General features: G+C 37.1%; 1 protein-coding gene across 2 annotated transcripts in view; it reads left to right on the top strand.

The window, feature by feature from the left end:
- DTWD2 (DTW domain containing 2) overlaps positions 1-21,262 on the top strand; it is a 225,684-nt gene that overhangs the window by 122,996 nt on the left and 81,426 nt on the right. The gene's annotated exons all lie outside the window — the stretch shown is intronic.

Raw genomic sequence — 21,262 nt, 5'->3', positions numbered from 1 at the left:
GACTTCAAGAACTTCTGTCTACAGAAATAAGTGAGGACAGAGAAGTGATCTTTCCTGAGACAGAGATCGCCAAGGAGCAATTATTGGCAGCATGCCCATAAGGCTGAGACTGATGCTAGGCTTTCATGTCTAGAGTAAAACTTTTATTGCAATCTAGTTACTATAGATCACTTACATTTATTAAAATGGTGTTGTTTAATTCCTATCAAAGAATAATTTCCATCCAGACACATTTTCTTTGAGCAGAGGACAAGTTATAATTTGCTCCACAGAGAGATCTTTCATTTTTCTGAAGAGAAAATATTGATAGCAAGAGTAGAAAGATAACTTTTCATTTCCTATGGTGAAATGTCTATCAAGCAAGCACAAATGAGTCTAGCATAGATCAGCTTGCACACAGAAGGAAAGTACACTGTGAGGGTTTTCTTTTAAAAGAGAAACCAGCATGCTTTTAGAGAAGAAATAAAATATTGCCCAGTGCAAAAGTTCATTACTAGTCATGATTCATTTGCACACAGTCATCTTTTAAATAAGATACAAAAATAACTTCATCACTTTCTCACCTCGGTTTTGTAGAATAAGATTAACCCTTGAGAGCTACCACCTGTTTGCACAGCTACACTTACAATATAATCCACTATTCACATTCTGTCTGGGGTAATACAATATGCTGACTCAAACAGTTTTGGAAGTATGTGACAGTAACAATGTGATAATTTTCATAGAATCACAGAACTGTTTAGGTTGGAAAAGACCCTTAAGATCATTGAGTCTTACTCTTAACCTAGTACTGCCAACTCTACCCCTTAACTAATGTCCCTAAGCACCAAATCTACATGTCCTTTAAATATCCGGAGGAATGGTGACTCAACCACCTTCCTGGGTAGCCTGTTCTGATACTTCACAATCTTTCTGGTGAAGTAATTTTTCCTAATATCTGGTCTAAACCTCCCCTGCCAGAACTTGTAACCATTTCCTTTCATCCTATCACTTTTTACTCTGGAGAAGACATCAGCACCCACCTTGCTACAACCTCCTTTCAGATAGTTGTAAAGAGCGATAAGGTCTCCCTTCAACCTTCTTTTGTCCAGGCTGAACAATCCCAGTTTCCTCGGCTCTTCCACATTATGGTTGATCTCTGGATCCTTCACCAACGTTGTTGCCCCTCTCTGGACATACTCCAGCCCCTCAATGTCCTTCTTGGATTGAGCGGCCCAAAACTGAAGACAGGATTCAAGGTGATCCCTCCCCAGTGCTGAGTACAGGGCCATGATTATCCCCCTCTTCCTGCTGGCCACACTATACAAGCCAGGATACTGTTGACCTTGGTCACCTGGGCACACTGCTGGCTCATACTCAGCTGGTTATCGACCAACACCTCCAGGTCCTTTTGCACAAGGCAGCTTTCCAGCCATTCATCCCCAAGCCTGTAGCGTTGATGGAGTTGTTGTGATCCAGGTGCAGGTCCCGACACTGAGCCTTGTTGAAGCCCATACAGCTGGCCTTGGTCCCTCTATCCAGCCTATCCAGGTGCCTCTCCAGAGCCTTCTGCCCTCAAGCAGATCAACACAGCTACACAACTTGGTGTCATCTGCAAACTGACTGAAGCACCACTCCATCCCCTCATCCAAGTTGTTGATAAAGATATTAAAAAGAACTGTCCCTGAGTCCTGAGCCCTGGGGACTGGCCACTAACTTGATTTAACTCCATTCACCACGACTCTTGGACCCAGCAATTCAGCCATTTTTTTACCCAGTGAAGAGAATACTCATTCAATCTATTAGCAGCCAGTTTTTCCAGGAGAATGCTGTATGAAATTTTGTCAAAGGCTTCATTAAAGTCTAGGTAGGCAACATCCATAGGCATTCCCTCATCCACTAGTTGGGTCATCTGGTCACAGAAGGAGTTCCATATAGACTGTGCCCTATCACCTTTTCATTCTGTGAGTGCTGCATGATGGCAGTCACGATCTGCTCCCCCACCTTTCTCAGCAACAAGGTCAAGCTGACAGGCCTGTAGTTCCCTGGATCCTCCATACAGGCCAAATTTTGGATCACTGCAGAAGTAAAAGAATTAAAGAGCAGTTATTAGAAAGGAAATCTTCCTCAGCACCCCATTTTTGCAGTGAGTCTGACTGAAGTAATAGAAATACTACTCTGTCAGGGCAAACCCTCATCTTGGATACTACTGGCTTAACCCTCTCAAAAGAGAAGTTCCTTTAGATTTACATCAATGTCAGTCAAGCAGAACTTGGCTTTGATTGAGCCTTCTGGTTTGTCAAGCTTTATTACTTCCTTGTGGATAGATGAACGAAGATGGATATTTTGTTCTTAAGACAGATAGAAGAGTACTTACATCCTGGTCACAAAGTTCCTCCCAAACTTTACAATGCTTTGTGAGTGGGAATGGAGCTTCAAATTCCTGATAATCAATAATTGTGCACTTTGGAGTCTGACGCCTCAGGACTTCCAGATCTGTCATCTCTGGCAGCAAATTTTATTGTTCAAACAGAAGATATAATGTTCATTCATACAAAGTAAGACATATAAGAAAAAAAAAATGATAAAAGAAAGAAAAAATAATGAAAAAAAATGATAAAGAGAAATAAATAAAAATTTCTGTTTTCTCTTGATACAATCTTGCATGTAATGGTGAAACCAAGGGCAAGATTTAGAAGAAATCGTCTTCTCCACAACGATTCAAAGAAACAACCTAGAAGTTTTCATTTGGTAGTTTTAAAAAAGAAGAAGAGGGTTTTTTTCCTGGACTCAAAAAATTCAGCTCAGATTAACCACCTTGTACAACACTTCAATTAATAGTCAGTGTAGCATTTTGCCTGAGAGAATATAGAATACTTACTGATACAATTTAAACAGTTTATTTCCTTAGTTGTTCTCTGAAATATCCTCCGTATTCATTAAATTTATTATGAACCAGAAGACTGAGATTTTTTTTCCACCATTACTGTACCCATGAGACAAAATGTCATAGCAACAAGGGGACTGGCAGTAAGGTCATATGTTCACGCCATGCTACAGCGATGCTTGGCTGTGGGTTGCTATAGTATACAGAGGACTGTGATTATAGCTGACTTTTATTTATCTCTGGCATATGCAGTTCCCCGAGGCCTTGAAACTTAAAAAAACCTGCTTTTCGTAAGTGGTAGCATGTTCATTTCACACCTAAGATATGGTGTTAATATAGGACTAACAATTCATTTTAAAACTTTATGCAAATCATTCAAATTAGATTTATTAAAAATTATGGAGGAGAGCAAGGAAGTTTTAATGAGTAGCTATGTTGTGCATTATCTGTGCACAAAGCAGATGTAATGATGCATTATAAATGCTGAGAAAATTTAATCAGTGTAGAAAAAATATAATGAAATGGTTGTTTAAACACTGCAAAGCTAATGTTATAGTAATTACTTCCCATTGAGCGAGACATGGTGCACATTATCTAGTCTGTGTTTGATTAGTGATCCTGCTTATGACATCTTGCCTTTTCTTAATTTTACTTCAATATAATTTAAGAAAAACTTCAATTCAGACCCCAGGTAAAAAACCTAAAGCAATCATGACATTAAATTCAGTTTTCCTTCCTTTTCCTTTCTAGCCCCTTCTGCATAGAAATCTGCTTTGATTTACCATGGCTGTATGTGAGAAGGCAGGACACTTGTCCTTGCAAAAAACGTGGTTGTGTGGAGGCTGTGGTTTTTTTTCCCTGTAAAGCTATACCAGCAGTAATACTTTTAATGTTACTCACATTTTTCAAAATGTCCTTATAGAGGGTGGATTGGAATATATTGAAGATTTGCTGTGCATTTTTGAAAAGTTTTCTTTTAAATAAGACATGGATTTCACCACTGATCTCTCTCAGTTCTTCAGAGGCTGTAGGGATACTTTTTTACTAATAGCTACGAGGCAGTCCCTAAAACGCAGCATATGGAAAATTTTACTCATAGGTCTTCTTACAACAATGGAGCTTAGATATGAATAAATGAGGACTTCTTATTCTTCTTGTCTACTGATAGTTATCTGTGGGAGCTGATTAGAGATTTTACTCTAGGAAATGTCTTAAAGTCACAGATAATCTGAATTGTGGCTGATGAACTTTTAGTTATGCTGTATCATAAATGGTAGATGGAAATTAAACTCTTTTTGTAACTTTCAGCCGATAAGATTTACTCCAAGTATCAAGATGTGTTCAGCCCACCCTGAACACAGTAAGTGAGGGTGACTGAGGGCTTTCCGCCACTTTTGTGAGACCTGAATTAGAAAACTTTATTGAAAGCTTTAGAGACCACCATCTTGCATTGCTGAATGTCAGATCAGGAGGTGATTGTTATGGAAATGTGGAATAACAACATTTTATAGAGAAAACAGATTTAGAGAAGGAAGAGTAGGCATTTAAAGAAAAGAGAAGAAATTGTACTCTACCGGTAAATATAATCAGAATTATAAAAAAGTAGCTGGACTAAGTATAGCTACGTTACAAATTCTGCATGCTTTTCTTTTCATGTATATTGTGAGAGTATATGTATAAAATATTTATTTTCTTGGTTTCAGTTTGTAGCATGCAACCAATGCATATTTCTGCATTCTTCCTTTTACTGCATAAGAGAGCTTTGTAAAAATAAACCTTAACTGCAATTCCAAATAATGATTTGCTATAAATCGTAAGTTGATGTTGCCAAAGTAAAGTTTATTAATAATTTTAGAGTCAGTAAGAGCTTAACATGATAAAAACAATTGGAAAAGATCTTCAGTGAATTATTTCAATTTAGGTTAGTATGTGGACTAGAAAACTGTAACAACTTTGTTACTGTCTCACTGAGGATTTTGGAGTCAGACCATTTCTAATTAATGTAACGACAGGCTATTTAACAGAGACAGTTTTCTGTGGTTTTGGTTGATCACTCACTTTCTTGAGCTGACATTACATAGTTTTTCCTGCGATACAAGGTACTATCCGTTTGTACACTGCATGTATATTGTTCAGGAATAATTTTCCTTTTTTGTTTTTAATACTTGGACTAATTTTGTAAGCTTTTTATTCTGTTCAAAGAAATTAAGAACACATTGTTTCAGAAGTGAATGGCTCCCTGATCTCAGGCATAGGTACCAGTTGGTACAGTTGCTACTGTTGGCATAAACCTAGAAATGAAAAACAGTTTTGGGCTAATTTGAGAAAGGAACAGGTGAAGCTCAAATAATTTGAGAACAAGGAGAGAAAGAACAAGTGGCAGCTGCTCCAAGAAACATTGGCTTGTATCAGTGCAGCATATGGAAGAGCAAGTCATAAGCACATGATTTCATTATTTGTATGATGAAGGCTTTCCCTTCAGATCAACAGTACACAAATTTTGTTGGGCTTTTTTGGTCAATGAAGAAGATTGGGTTATGGCTCCCCCAGGACAATCCTGCAGAGTCACAAAAGAAGCCAAGACATGGCTTCCCTTCAGAAATGTTCCGTGTGTCATGATGAGGGTCTTAAATCAATAACCGCAATGCTAAACTGAGCTGACAGTGCATCTAACTGCTATTCACTTAAATAGAAAAAAGTGAAAAATTACAGAAAAAAATCTATATACACTTACCTAATCAGTGTGTTTTGTTTTCCTTCAATAGATCTCATGCTTTGTTTAAAGCTTTTTCTAAAATCTTCAAGTTGTATGATGCTTGTAATGAAAGTAAATAGTGTGTCACTGTGATGCATCCTGCTTTGTTCAGAGTCTGCACTTTGGGCTCCTATCTGTAATTGCAGTCATGACATGAAGATACAGGGCAAACCTTACAGCCTGATTTATCTTTGTCAGAAGGGTAGCAATACTCAGCACTGAAATCCAGGATATATGTGACTCTAAATAGAGCAATTTGTCAAGTATTTCGTTGACACAAATTGAAATGAAACTAGTTCTCAGACTCTGGAGGTCACTTTGCAACAGGAAGAATTCATTATCTAAGTATACACAAAGGAAAACTATTTCAGAATTGAAGTTGATATGTGAGAGATGGATGTACACACATAAAACTAAAAACTCATAGGTCACACTTACAAAGTAAACTATAAGAACCTACAGGCTCTCATATTCTCTGGCTAATAGCCCATCAGTTCCTCTAAAAAAAACAGAGCAGCTGTTGTCATATTGAGGTCTATGAAGTATGCGAGACTCTTTTTGCACAAAGAAACACACAAATTACCTGTTTCTAACCTTATGCAAGGCAAATGTCTTGATCATGGTGTATGTGTATTAGGGTACCAGAGACATGGATACATGACATCACATCCTAAGAAGAAAGATCTTTTTAAAGTTTTTATTTCACCTATGGTCTACTCTTTTTTTTATTTATTTATTTTAGAGCATTTTATTTCACCTATGGCCTACTTTTTAAACTTATTAGAGAAATGCTCTTTTAAGTGTGTTCACTTTCAAATCTGTTACTTCAAAAGCCTGATGAAAATGTTTCCTGCCTTAAATTCGATTGTGTCATGGAGGAAGAGGGAGTCTGCTAAGCAGAAACAAACTCCTCTCATTTGTTTGGAGATTGCTGGGATGTAAGTAAGAAGTGAGAAAAGACAGGGAGAAAAAAAAAGCAATGATAAAGGTATGAAGGGTGAAATACAAGCTTACAGCTGCAGTGAACTTTATTTTATGTGTGCCAGTGTTTTATGACGGGGACCATAACCACTGCTGGCAGGCTAAATTCATCAGAAGGAATGTCGCTGATCAACAGTGACACCAGCTCAGTCCCGGTGGTGTAGATCTTCCAGAGGGGAGGAATATTGCTTTCCATTGCAGGGCTCCAGCAATACCTAGGCTCTCTTTTTTTCATTCAAAGGTTGCAATTTTGTCTCTGCTTTCACTTGTGTGACCACTCTGTTTGGTTGAGAATGACAGTACTTCACATCCACTTTGCACATGTGAGAAAGATCCCAGGCTTTGGCAAAAAAGAGCAAGTACTCAGGATTTTATTTCATGTGTTCATATCTCTTGAGGACATGTTCTCTCAGTCAAATGAATGATGAGATTTGAATCTTTCTTATGGAGTGAAAGAGAAATAGATTAAGAAAGGAATAATTTGAAAACAAGAAAAATAAGAGAAAACCCAGAATTCACCTTGAAAGGTAGAAAGATGTTTACTCTGTTCTCCATTTAGAAAATGTCTGGTTTCGGCATCTAGCAGGTGAGTAGGTATAGATATGTGGTTCCCAGATGTTTTATAGAAATCTTAAAATATTGGGAACACGATGTATTCTTTTCTGTATTTTTATTTATAAGCATCAGAGATGTTAATATTTTTGGTTTTTTTTTGGTTTTCAGATCATACTTTAAGTGTCATGTATTTGGGAAACTGAGGATCAGTTCAGGATAACAATGCACTTATCTAAGCAGAATCACAGAATCCCTAGATTGGAAAAGACTTTTGAGATCATCGAGTCCAACTATACCTGTCCACTACTAAATCATATCCCAAAGTAAAGGAGCATATTAAAGAAAAAGAGGCAAATTGTCTGATCTAGTACATTTTAAGTAAGCGGAACTTCACTGGCATCAGAGTCACCATTCCTGCAACTCTGCTATCTGTCCAGATGAAAGTTGCTAGACTCTGGACATCACACTCCCTGCAAAGGCATGTTGCGAGCTCATGTTGAGCTTCTCATCCAGCAATCTATCAAATATCTTTGAAGATTTGAGATTTTGGTCTGCATCTTATAGACAGAGGAGGGGTTTGTATCTGGAGAATTCCTGGAGCATTTTTGATGGCCCAGCTGGAAGGAAGGGTGCGAGGGAGGCAAGTTTGACTAAGACTAGAAGACAAACCAATGAGTTAAATGAAAAAAAAAAAATCAATTAGTTGAAAAAAACCCTGTCCGTTATTTTTTAATCTATTTTGACTAACTGTAAATAATGGACAACTATGAATAGTGAAAATGCAAATAAGACTACAATAAATATTAACAGCAAGCAAAAGGAAGCTGTAAATCCAACTGATAAGAAATTGGTTTTGATACAGGTATTTCTAATAGCTGATTGGAAGCATTTTTCAGTACTGAAACATTACAAGCCAGACAAGTTCATTTGCTATGTTCTACGTAGAACATTTGTGGTTGTTTAGAGATATGGTCAAGGCAGTGTGATGTTACAGTGAAATGCCATATCTTAATTTCAAGTAATAATTAACTACTAAAAATATGAGACTTATGGCTAAGAGTGTTTGCTCTTGCACATCGACATTAACTGACCAAAGGTAAGTAAATGTCTGTATATGAAAACACATCTACTCATCCTCAGTGAAGTGATTGAGTTGAGCCTTGTTACACTGTTACAAGTTACAACATGTTCTATAATTATCTCTTTGTCTCTCCTCTCCCACTCTTGGTTCCCAAACTCAAGGTTAGTCTCAGGTTTTTTGGGTCAGACCTCATGTAATCTGGAGCTATGGTTGAATGTTATGATTGACTATTCAAGTCTAAATTCTGGAATGCTGAAGATATTTAACAACTCTTGAATCAGAACAAAGGCCAGGGGAACTAACTATTTGAACACTGTTTTGTATACTGGAAAATGACACCCTTTGTTACTGCAGAACTTCAATTTGGAAGAGAAATACTAGCAGTGATGGCATAAGGTCATTGAAGTCTGTAATAGTTACCAATGATGATTTGCTTTCTCTAATAATATTACATAAGTATGTTTATTACATTTAAAGACTTAAATTGATGGATTAAAGTAAGATTACAACTGGATAGGAGATTGGTTGGCATCTTACAAATCTGTGGTTATAATCTGTTTGCTTTTAATATAAGGAAATGGGAAGACACCGAGCAGTCATGTATTTATTTGAAGCTATAAAAAGCCTAAATTAGCAAAAGTAAGGACAACTATAAGTAAAAATGGATGATGGAAAAATAAAAGATGATCAAATAAAGATGAAAAAATATTAATAAAAGTTTGGATTTTACAGTTTATGGGGAAATGAAAAGTCTGCACCAGTGTGGTTCAGAAAGAGGACAATTTTAATTAAGACCTGTTTCAGTGGAGAAATAAAGTTTTCAATTGAAACAATAAAAGCAATATGTAAATAAAGGGGTAAATATGAATTACTGTAAAACAGAGATGTATGAAACACTCTTAGATGAAGTCAGAATCATTGTTCTGAGAAGGACAAAAGAGGCAAAGTATTTAAATTTTCATGTATATAGGAGACAAAGAATGGCAAAGTCCATTTATAGATGGAGGTGGTAAAATATTACAGGGAAGAGACACGTTTTCATAACCATTTCTTTTCTGTATCTGAAAATAAATTGGACTATGTGCCAGTATCACCTGAGGATGACATATTGCCTTCTTATCCACTCAGGAGAATAATAATTAACAATGTTTGAAGATAAACACTTTAGACAGGAGGCCTGGACAATTTGTACACAGTTTAATACCACCGGGTAAGATGTTGTTGTTGCTAGCATTAATATTTAATAAATGTAGAAGATTATAACACTTCAGAGAGCTATTTGAAGTAGACAAGCATAGCATGGGTAACTTGTTAAATTGAATTTGGCCTTAGGCACTGTAACAGAAAAGTCTGATATTGGATTTGATTAAACAAAACAGTATTGCAGCAAGTCTCACTATTTTCTGTAGAAAATAGGCCTTGTTCAATCAGGTTACAACTTTTGTTACTCAAGGTAACTACATAACAAATATTTGAGTAGCATTCATCCAACAATATTCTAATTTTAAAAGGACAATAAAATGATAACAGTAAATGAAGTGCATGTTGAATAAACTCAAAGCTGGACAACAGATGTCTCAAAGAAAATTGTCTTGGATAGTGCTATTTCCAGTGGATTTCACAGTTAATATACTAGATTGATGGAGGCATTGAGTGGGATTTTAATACCTGGGAATAAATGTTAAATGTTAAATAAATGTTAAAGTTATGGTTGTTAAAAATGGCTGACTATATTATTATAACAACTATAAGAGGAGTAAATAAGGGTAAGAACTGGATTCAATGACCCTGCCTTGTATTATTTAAATATATTTTATTTTAATGCATATCATTTCAGTATTCCAAAGCGAAAAAGGAGTGAAAAAAATCAAACTGAACTTGCTTTTCTGAAAAAATCTGGATGTTACAGACAACAAAAACTAGAAAGAAACTATTGCTGCATGATTCCATGCCTAAAACTGCTGTAGAGGCTTTTCCAGAATGAATAAACATTGCTAGCGAGTAGGAGAAAGTGTACATCTGGTTGCAGAACAGTGGGTGTTGTACACAGTTCTGTAGTTGAGTTTTGAAAAAAGAATTATGATAAAGAATAATCAAACAAAGATCCACCAGAATGTGAAGCTTGTAATGTAAACTGTGTTGATATGAGAGTTGTTTAGCTCAATACACTAAATTCATCAATGAAAGTAATTAAATAAGAAAGAACAACATCTTCCTGAGAGGTAGAGGCAGAATACTCAACCCGGCTGAGTTGGACCAAAAGGAAGAACTGATGTCTGAAACATAAAATCAGACAAATTCAGGTAGGATGTAAGTGGAATTTCTGTCCTTGGTGGAGGATGACAAGTTGTTGCAGCAAGCTTTCAAAAGAAGTGGTAGTTTTTTTCCGGTGAACCCTGTCCTGCTGATTTTGGCTTAAGATTAAAAGACTGTTTAGAAAATATGCTTTAGTCAGACACAGTTTACACCTTAATATTCCTAATTATTAGACTCCATACAAGATCAGCAGTGTTAAAAGTAACAGTCTGTCATATAAAGGGAGTGAAATGTATGTTGAAATGTTCTTTATCTACATCAACATATGAAACAGAGGGAACAACTTATGCTATTAGCTCTTGTCTGTTCCCACAGGGATGATAGACAACACTTTATCAATATTTAAAAAATGAGAAGAACTTTTTGCGATAGATTCTTGGGATTTTCATGAAATTTAGTCATATTTCATTGTTACCTACTTCTCTGAAGTCAGGAGCACAGAGGTTATGAGCTAGTCTGTCTGGGAGACATGCTATAAAATGTACGTATTCACCTCTGAGCACTGCTGTCAATTCCTTCTGCTCGATTGCACTTTAATGTCTTGCACATAATAAGTGTTAAAGGTATTTTGGCAATTTCTTTTTCCTATTCCGCTTGAAGTAAAACAGTATAAACACACAAAAATTCTATAGTGGTTACTTATCCTTTAGCCAGCATTAACTTAATCAACAATGGATAAACACTGAAGATGCTGCCCATTGATTTCAGTAAAAGCAAAGCTTTCAAAATCACCATCTCATTCCCTATTGAAAACAGAGTAAAGGAAATTACTTTCCTGCTTTGACTAAAATGGTCAAATGCTAAACAAGATTTTGGTGCAGATTAGCATTTATTGTCTTTATTATCTTAAAACATAAGGAAAAGCAGTTGTAACTTTCCTGAATGATCTAATTTATTCCTATGCCAACTATTCAATACTACTAATGGTAGGCAAGAGAAAATAATGAAATAATTCTGTAAATTTTATATCATCAGAAATTCAAGATTCAGAGGGTCTTAAAGTGATAAACATAGGTAATCAGCTAATGCAAATTTCATGTTAACAATAAACAGTTTTTTTTCTTGCAGTCCTACTGTTTTGCAAATACCTTTTCAAAATTGCTTCAAGGATGACAATAATTGTTTTTGTAAGCTATAGGAAGCGTATGTTGAGAAATACACAGGAGATAGTAGGGGGCCCATGTTACCATTTTAACTGCAGCCATTGGGATGCTGATTTTTTGCTTGCTTGCTTGGCAAGTTAGCAGCAATTTTGCAAGTGTATTGAGTGACATTGGCAGTACTATAAGCTTATTCATGGTTTTCAGTATGTCAGCATTTGGCTTGGTAGCTACTCTTCAGAATGTCTGAAATGTGGGCTGGTGTAATTAAAATGGTAGAAAACAAAATATGGCAATGAGATTTGAACAACGGGAAAGCAAATGACCTAGGTAATGCGGGCAGGGCTTCACACTGGCTAGTATTTTGGTAATTCTACTTTTGTAATTTTATTACATTTGTGTAGGACTTCCTGAGGAAATCTTGGAATTCTGTAGGTGAGTGGTAGAAGAGTTAGATTCATTGTGAATAAGGTACCAGAGAGAAAGTAGGTATGCATCATTCTTTCTCTAAATTGAATTCTAGTGGTATAATCACAGATTCATCAGGAATGAGAAAAGCAGAAGTAGTTTGCAAAGAGCTCTGAACACCATAGAATTCAGAAAGCACATTTCTTACTGTCTGGTAACTGATTTGTATCACAGGCTTTCGTATTTAAAGTGTTTTCCAGGCATTTCTTTTGTACCAGCCATAAACTGACCCCATCTGAGAATCCATTTTTTTATCTTGGACACAGTTACTACACAGATGTTGAGTGGGTACTACTGATCTTATATCTATTGTCTGTGTCACTGTGCAATGTATTACTCGTTACAAAAGTCACAAGGCAATGTTTTTATTAATAAATCGCTAATTGTCCTAGAATGCAGCTGGCAACTTATTTCAAATGAGGGAGAAAGGAAGCGTACATTCTTGGAGGAACACTGGGAGAAGAAATAATTTTATGTCTCCTTTGATCAAAATGAAGATATTGCTCCATTAACCCTAGGGAAGCTTGAACTCAAAATATGGTTCACGGGATGCAAAGACTTGCTAAATAAATTGGAGGCTAGTTTTATCTGCTGTATCTTGGAAATAATAATTTTACACTGCTCTGCTTTCAGCATCCATTTCCAATCTGTGAAATGATTGATTTGTCATTGTTCCAGACCCAATAAGATTGTTCATGTTGGAAGCATATTTCCCAGTAGTAAAGACAGCTTTAGGCATATATAAAATGAAACACCTATCCCTGAGGAAGCTGAAAGAACTCCCATCAGAGCTGTAAGCTAAAAAGAAAACAATTGTCCCAAATAAAAAGCCCTTGTTACAAGCTCCCATAGAAACAGCGAGCATTCCTAATTTACTACCACTGAAGTGTCCTTTCATATCACAACAATAAGGGCAAATAATTATGGAAAATGGCAGCAGGTGCAGCAGATGCCACTTACAGAAGAAAATCCTGTAGGAATAGTGAATGCGTCTTCTAAATGCTATCAAGCCAAGAGCTGATTGCAACTGTAGTTATAACTTTGGGTATTGCAGAGCTGTGACTCACTGAAGTGGCTCATTGCTTGCTGATATTCTGGATGCTTCTTCTATCAGATGCCCTGTTTTCCTGCAGTAACTTAAAGCAGGATAGTGCATACAGGGTGTGTCCTCTGTTTTAAGGTGTTCAGATGGAAAATGCTATGTTGAATGTGAGAACAATAAAATATACCCCTTCTTTTTTATCTGGTCTTTCTTGTAATGTCTAGTATCAATGTTCTTATTTTCCTCTTTGTCTGTGAAAACTAGTTATACTAAGGAAGTGTGAGGTGATTCCACTGCTTCTAGTTCAACCCAAATACTCTTTTAGAATTTTGAGAAAAATCAGTTTAAGATTGCTGTCCTCTTACTGATAATATGTGGTAGCGAATATGAAAAGGTCAGGATAAAAGGCTAAATAGAAACTCAGTTTTTCTGAAGGCTCCAGGTTAGGGAGGTAGGCAGGCTACACTGTGGAGCTGAGTGGTACCATGGTATGAGGGGGAAGGCTGCTTGTAGCAGAAGGGTGAGGGGAGTCATGGACAACATTAGCCATTGCTGCAGTTACAGATATGTGTCTGTTGTGGTGATGCTTTCCTGAGATGTGTGCTTTTGATACTTCAATAAATACCTGGGTTAGAATCAGGCTGTCAGGATGCATAGCAGTGAGCACTGGCATGTGACATGAGGAGCAGATGTTTAGACTGCACTGTTGTTCAGATCACATCAGAAGATAAAAAGCTGAAAAATTGTGAGCTGTGGGTGGAACTTTAAGTGGCTGCTTTTGTTAAGAAAATGGACATGGACAGAGGGTAAGTAGCTGAAAAATTAATGTCATACAAAGAGCTGTGTCTCCTGCTGCAGGACAGGCTGTAGAGACAATGAGGTAATCTCAGGGAGAGGAAAGGAGCCTCCCGCAAGAAGCAGTGCAGTAGAGATTTGACTATTTCATTCTTTGCCATGAGGACCTAGATTAGATTTTTCACAGACAATTGGCACCTGTTCCCTGTACTTGACAGAGACCTCTAAATTGCAGGAGGACCTCTGAGCTGTGCTTTCAGCATGAAGCTTATAGAACACTAAGTACTTTCTGAAATATGGTTTCAGTTGTCTTATATTGAGCATCCACATGAAATAGAACATTTTGACCTTGTTATTTCGATAAAAGGAGAAATTCAGCATCAGTCACCTCACTATACTGGGTTGTTTCAAAGATGTGCTGGTTGCTGTTTGCAAAGTATTTGACAACCTAAAAATAAATGCTAACATGCTGAACTGTGTTTTATTGTGTATCTATAACTGCTATACCATGAGTCTGTGGCCATACTTGAGTATTCAGGATGCCCACACAGAATCCTCTAAAAGAAATCCTTTCTTTCAAAATACTTATTTTATAAACACATAGATCAGGACTCGGCTGTAAAAGATTCTGCTCTTAAAAGACTATAAAACCAGCTATTCCCAGAGACTGCTGACTCTTCTCATTACCTTGTTTAAATCAAGCATTCTCTTGCAACTACACTCCTTATTTTTTTGAAGGGGAGATTCACAGAGGTGGTAGTAACAAGCACTAGTTCAACAAAGAATATACAATATAGCTTAATTAATGTGTAAAGCTCACAGAGATAATCACTCCTTCTGACTGCTGTATCATTAAGATTAGAGGCTGAAAAGTTTTCCTTCCTGAAGGTTCTCAGGACAAAAATAAATCTGTGAGCTTTACATCTTTCGTTTTTCATTTTTATTTCCACTCGGTTTTACTGATTGAGCACAAACTGTAGGAACTCCAAGTGTGTGTACGCAAATGAAAAAATGAAGTACCTTTTTTATAAGCCTCAGAAGCCTCAGAGGGACTGTATTACTTTCACTCAGCAAAAACTACTTTAAAAAAGAAAGATAAAACCATACTTGATAGCTGCTGAAAAAGGGAATAATCCAGATACAGACATTATGGCACAACACGCCATGCAGTTTCAATCTGCTACACTTCAGTAGCACATCAGTCACAATGAGCCCATTGTGAAAGGTTTTCTCCTCTTTGTATATATTTTAGGAAACCCCTGGAGGCAGTGGGAAATATGTATATTTTTCTGTGAGGGAGAGCAAGCAAACTGTATTTGGGATAATCTGAACAGTTGTTGATTGATAATTCTTATATGGATCCTAAAACGGAGATTTCCCAGCTGTGCTTGATGAGACTCATCATCTCATCTAATGCTGATAGCTCCTGAAAGTCTGTTCCAGATCTCATCAGTCCCGAAACATGAGATGGGTGGAGCAGACCATAGCAAGTGCCCACTTCACAGAGACCCCATTCAGGCATTGGATGTCAGCACTTGCCAGCAGACAGCAGTTGGAGTCAAGTCAGAGACAGACAATGACAGATTTAGTGTCTTGCTTCAGTTATAAAGGCAGCCCAGTGCACATGCACAGACTTATAGTATGAGGAGCACGTCAAGGAGCTGCCAGTGCCGTCTCACTATAAACAGCACCTGTGCTACCAAACGGTGGTGCTGCTCCATGGCCAGCCACTTCCGTGGTGCCTCCAATTTAGGAAGCTGAATCCCACGGCATCTTTCTTTGGGGGCAAGAGCGTGGTGGAGTTAAAAATCAGGATCCTTTTTCCCCCTTTCATGTGAACAATTCACCTGACCACATGACACTGAATGCTTTCCGAAGTTAAGCTCTCCAGCCAGTAAATAAAACCCATTTGATTCAAACAGTGTGACCAAAAGCACACTGTTTCGTAGATCAGCTTCAAGAGCCTGGCTTACCTAAAGATTCAGGTTGAAGGTTTCTGTAGTCCTAAATGTCAGCTGCTCTGAATTGCCTTCAATCAAATCTTGCAAGCAACACAGGACTGAGAAGTTCCTCATACTCCTCAAGAGCAAAGACCTGAATCTTTCTCACGTGTCTTTTTTTCTGAGGTCAAGTCAAACTCAAATAACTGCAAATAATAGATTCTTTTTTTCCCCGGCTTTGCAAAGCTCACCTTTTTTTTTCAATATTCTACAGAAATGTTAAGGTAATTTCCACGGCTTGCGGTTGCATGAGATAACCTGTGCTATTTCTTGCATCCTTAGAGGTAATGAACAAGAAACAGCAATGGGAATTTCTTCCACCCCCTTCAACACTGCTGCAGGAACAAATGCCTCTCAGAAAAAAAGCCTGCTGGAGTTGCCTTTACGCTAGCTGAAGCTGTTGATGATATAGCCTTCCCAAGACACCGTACTCATTGCCTTCCCAGGCCAAAGCATAACTCTGAATTTCAAATTTGACTTTGCATGTGGATTTACTGTGCACTAGAAGTCTGTTAAGACTTCAAATCCAGATATAGGCCTCCAGTAGTGAGTTAACCAAGCCCCCAAACCTCCAGTCACTTACAAATAAACTATTGCTTCAAGAAACCTCTAAGAAGAAATACCCTCTGCTAAATGCTGTGTATGTACTTTGCACTTTACAGTCTCATAGTAGCATTAAGGGAAACGTAAATGGGAAACTGGATTAGAAAATACCAAAGTGGTGATCGCCTGGGGAACTTGAATTCAGCTCTTTTTGCACTATGTTTATAAATCAGTCTTTGAGCACACTGTTGCAGATTGGGGGTTTTTTTTGTCTCTTTTGTGATTTTTTTTTTTTTCAGCATGGGTAAGACATTTCTTCTGTTATTGTCTACTCAGAAAAATGATTGTAGCTATTCTGCAACTGAAACTAAAGCTTAGAAATTGTGTAGGAAGTTTCAGCCCAAGTTGTTAAAGACAGTGTTAAGCAACTAGAAAGAGAGCCCTACAATGGAAAGTGCTGGTTAACATTAATGAATGAGAATACTGTGAACTGCTTTACAAAAATATGGAGAAATTTACAGAACTTTTTAGATTTCATATGCTTTTTTTCTTTTGTGACTCATACATTTATTTTGCTCCTGATGATAATATAGAAAAAATGGTTAATACTGAAAACCAAAGGATCAGTATTTCATGGCTTAAAAAACTCAGCGTCTAAACCGGTCATGACGATGTTATCTGAAATATTACAGTATTTCCCTGAAGTCTCAGGGAATATGTGCCTGGAATCTCTGCTGAAATCAGTAATAATTTCATCTGCAGGAAGGCTACTACTTACAACGTAAACCCAACCACCTTCTCTAGCCCAGGGATTTCTGATGCAGGCAGTACATCTGTAGGGGGAAAATCTGACTATTGACTTTATAATAGGGACCACTGTTAGCCTGCAACAGGACTTTTTTGCAGGAGCTCTATTCTCACAGTTTGGCCTTTACTTTTGTTACCATTTCTTATCTATACACGTTGAACGCCAGGTCTATTTGCCTATCAGATCTTCCAGACCGACTGGTCATGAGACTACAGAGCTCACTGGTCTCTTCAGCTTCAAGGACAGTACCCCAGCCAAGCAGGAGAAAAAAACAGACAGAGGCACCCAAGATAGATGCATTTTTCAAGTAAATAAAGCACCAGAAATATTACCACATCTTATTTTATATTAAATTTGACATTTAAGCCATGTCCTTTCATTAACGAACTACATCAGACTCATGAAATAAATTGCTGAATTTTGGGAAAGTTAAAGCACGGAGAATTATACTGTACCACCCCATCCTCCTTCCTGTCTATGTTTGCACAAGCTAGGTGTACACAAATTCCACTGTTTGCAAAAGCACCTAACTCACTTTGGCTTTTATGTGTTACGTATTTTTTGGTGTACTGCTCCAGCCTGAAAATGAATTTAAATCATGTGTTTTGTTGATGAATCAGTGACCATTTTCTAAGGTTTTTGTTTGTTTTTCTTTTTTAACCTCTCTACCTATCTTTCCACAGGGGCTGTTGAACCCCACTATTCCATTTTCATTACCAAGCAGAAACAGTTGTGTAGTAATGTGTACATCTTCCCCAGAAAAATCTCCCAGAGAGCATGTGTGAGTAGATGGAAGCTATCCTTAAGTTTCTATTGGTTGTGTTACTGCCAACTGGCTCCCTTGTAAGAAATAGTCAATATATTTTTCAATTCATGTTACATTATTTTCAAGTGTAAATTAGTTCATGAGTCTTGCATGACAGGATCATATTTACTGGTGTGAAAGAGCAAAAAAGTGGTCTTTCTATTAAGAAACCCAGTAAAACACTTGTTAGACACATTTTTAAGAAAGGAAATAAAAATTACATTTTATGAAGTGTAATACCTCTGCTTGCCATCCAGAACACATCTGTGACGAGCTGCCTACAGATTGCCTCTCCAAGTAGACAGGATTTTTGTTTATGACATCCACTGTTCAAACATCTGGTGTTTTCAAGACATTTCTGGAGGAAAATAGTTCTCTTTTCCTGTGCCCAGAAACCATGAGGATTTTCTCTCTTGCTGAAAGCTGTCTTTGGGCAAAGCTTGTTGTGGGCAAGTGGAATATAGAGGGAAACAACTTTTGCCTATGTGATGTGAAGCCAAGTGCAGCAAAATGTGGTGATGTGACGCATGAAGGAACCACAGAATTGCCCCTGCCCTGGCTCTGAAGCTCTGTTGTAGACCTTGGAAGAAATTTCTGTGTGAATTCTTACTAATTCTTCTGTCTTCACTGTTAATAATATTCTTCCTGCAGTTTCATGTTTTAAAAAACCTGAAAATGTTGGTTTATGGGAGGCCATGTCAATAGTGCAGGTGTGTAGTGTCCCTTGTACGGCATCTGAATACCGTTTATTAACTATTGTCATGTCTTACTGTATTATCTAACAGGTATCAAATAGCATTTGTTGTAAAGGGGCTGTTACATTCAGCCAGCTTGTATGTAATGAACAAAGTGGTCATTGACACGGGTTTCTGCTCATTGCTCTGCATTGATGAATACAAACTGCCTGTCTTCCTTGGGAGCATTGTAATCATTTGGGAATTTAATATTTTTTATGTAAGGAACTGTTATAAAACCTGGAGATGACAATATATGGAGTCAATGTTTTTACCAGTCAGGCCAGCTAGCTAGGGAGATGAGTGGTAAAAAGAGAAGATAAACTGGAGCAATAGCAATACCTTTTATTAGTGCAAACAGTCCTATGAGGACTGCTGTCCATACTTGATCTCTGCCCAATTTTATATTGCTTTCATAGTTGTGAAAGATAAAAGATAAACCGAGACAACATCCTAATTCAGAATATTTTAAAAGTCTAGGTTTGTGTGCAACTTATTCAAAGGACTGAAACATATTCTTACGTTTAAATAAATATCTAAATTTTGCTCCAAATTGGAATGATCTTAAGCATATGTTGAACAGTTTTCACTAATTGTGTAGTCAGTCATTGGCCCAGGCTATGAAGCAAAATCATTAAGGTTATCTAAAGCATACAGTTGATAATGCTTATCCTTTTAAGTAAGCAAACCAGTATTATAGGCAAAGGGCAGCAGAAATAAGTTTGATAAGAAGAAAGAATTCCATGCTTTCCTTGTGAAATATAGAAGAATTACCATAAAGCCTCATGTTTCACAAGCCAGAGGGCTATACTCCACTCTACCTCATTAATTTTGTTGTAGACATTACTTCTATCATGCAATGTGACTTCTGAGCTGTGCCCAATATAGAGCAGCTTCATCTCATTCTTGAATGAAAAGATGTCGTTTACACTTCCAAGCTGAGAAAGGAAAATTGTTGCAGCCTGCCTCACTCTTGGATGCTGCTTGTAAGAAAGAACAGATATCATCACTATTTTGAAGTTTTAAGATTTATTTTAGTAACATCAAGAAGTTGATTATTAGATCCTCCATTTGCTTTCCTTTTATCTGAGGCCAAATTACAAATCTTAGAATAGATATATATATTATATATTATATAGATTATATATTATATAGATTATATATTATATATATTATGTGTGTGTCTGTACATGCAGAGAAGGGATGAAATTTCTCATTTGTTAGTGTTCTGTCCTTATTAATTCTGTCTATAATATTTGTGAGGGAGCAACTCAAAAAATTACAAAAGCCGGATAAAATTTCACAGTTTGGCCTCAAGATGGCTGTGAAGACTTCATAATTGTGCATCTTCTTTATTTGTATGTTAATGTTTATGCCAAGTGACTCACGGACTTCCAGGTTCATTTTTTCATGAATCCAGAAGAGGTCTGAATCTTCAGCCATCATAGACCTAAACCACTACTGACCAAGAGACTAACACAGACCTGTATGGTGGGCATGGTTTGCTATGGGCAAGCTTTGAGGGAAGTCTGGGGAAGGTCAGGTTCTGCAGAGTGTTTCTCCACTCTGCCTCACCTGATGAGGACTCCAGCTTTGCCACTACTCATATTTGCAGTTCACAATTAGTATTTCAGAAAGGTCATTTTGAAAAAATGTGATATATAATCACAATTCAAAGTGAATTTTACAGTGTATCAACCACCCTGAACAGAGAAGATATGTGTTAAGGAAAAAAACTTTTAAAGAAAACTCTGAAGACAACAGTGTTTTTATACCCACATCTCTATATGTATGTGGTGTATATGGTGGTACCTCTATATATGTATATGTGCATATATATGTGTGTATATGCTTTTTTTATACAGTCGTAAGTATGTATGTGTGTATCTCTAGGTAAACATTCGAGAAAGATCAGACATGGGAGGTAAGAAAACTAGGCAAAAAAAGTCAAACACCCGATGTCTTTGTGCAGAGGTTGTTCAGAGTTCTCCATTTTGGCTGTTTGTTATTAGCTTAGCTAATTTGTTTACATCTCTGAGCTTTTAGACGATGACTCAAGTGAGTGACATTGGAGAAATCATTACGGAAGAGAATAAGGACTTGCCAGGAACAGGACTCATGCTAAACCACGTAGACAAGAAGATAACGCAACAAAATATTCCTATTAAAAAGGTGTTTATTCTCATGTCTTGAGAGGGACCTCCCCCAGCTCAAATCCAGTTTTCATTTCTGTGCAAAGCCAGATGTTTTAAATGCTAAGTAAAAGGAAACATTCAAGGAAAAGGAAAGAGAAAGAAACAGCCCGAAGCTGACTGCATGAGCACTTTCCTAATTTTCCTTATCTACTTAGAGCATTTGTGGATGTATTGCTTTGTTCTTAGGTACCACTTTAGAGCATATTAACAACATTTCA

Source organism: Cuculus canorus, chromosome Z (genome assembly GCF_017976375.1).
Source record: "Cuculus canorus isolate bCucCan1 chromosome Z, bCucCan1.pri, whole genome shotgun sequence".
NCBI classification, from domain to species: Eukaryota; Metazoa; Chordata; class Aves; order Cuculiformes; family Cuculidae; genus Cuculus; species Cuculus canorus.
Note: the sequence above shows the minus strand (reverse complement) of the source record. Positions and strands in the feature narration are given on the sequence as shown.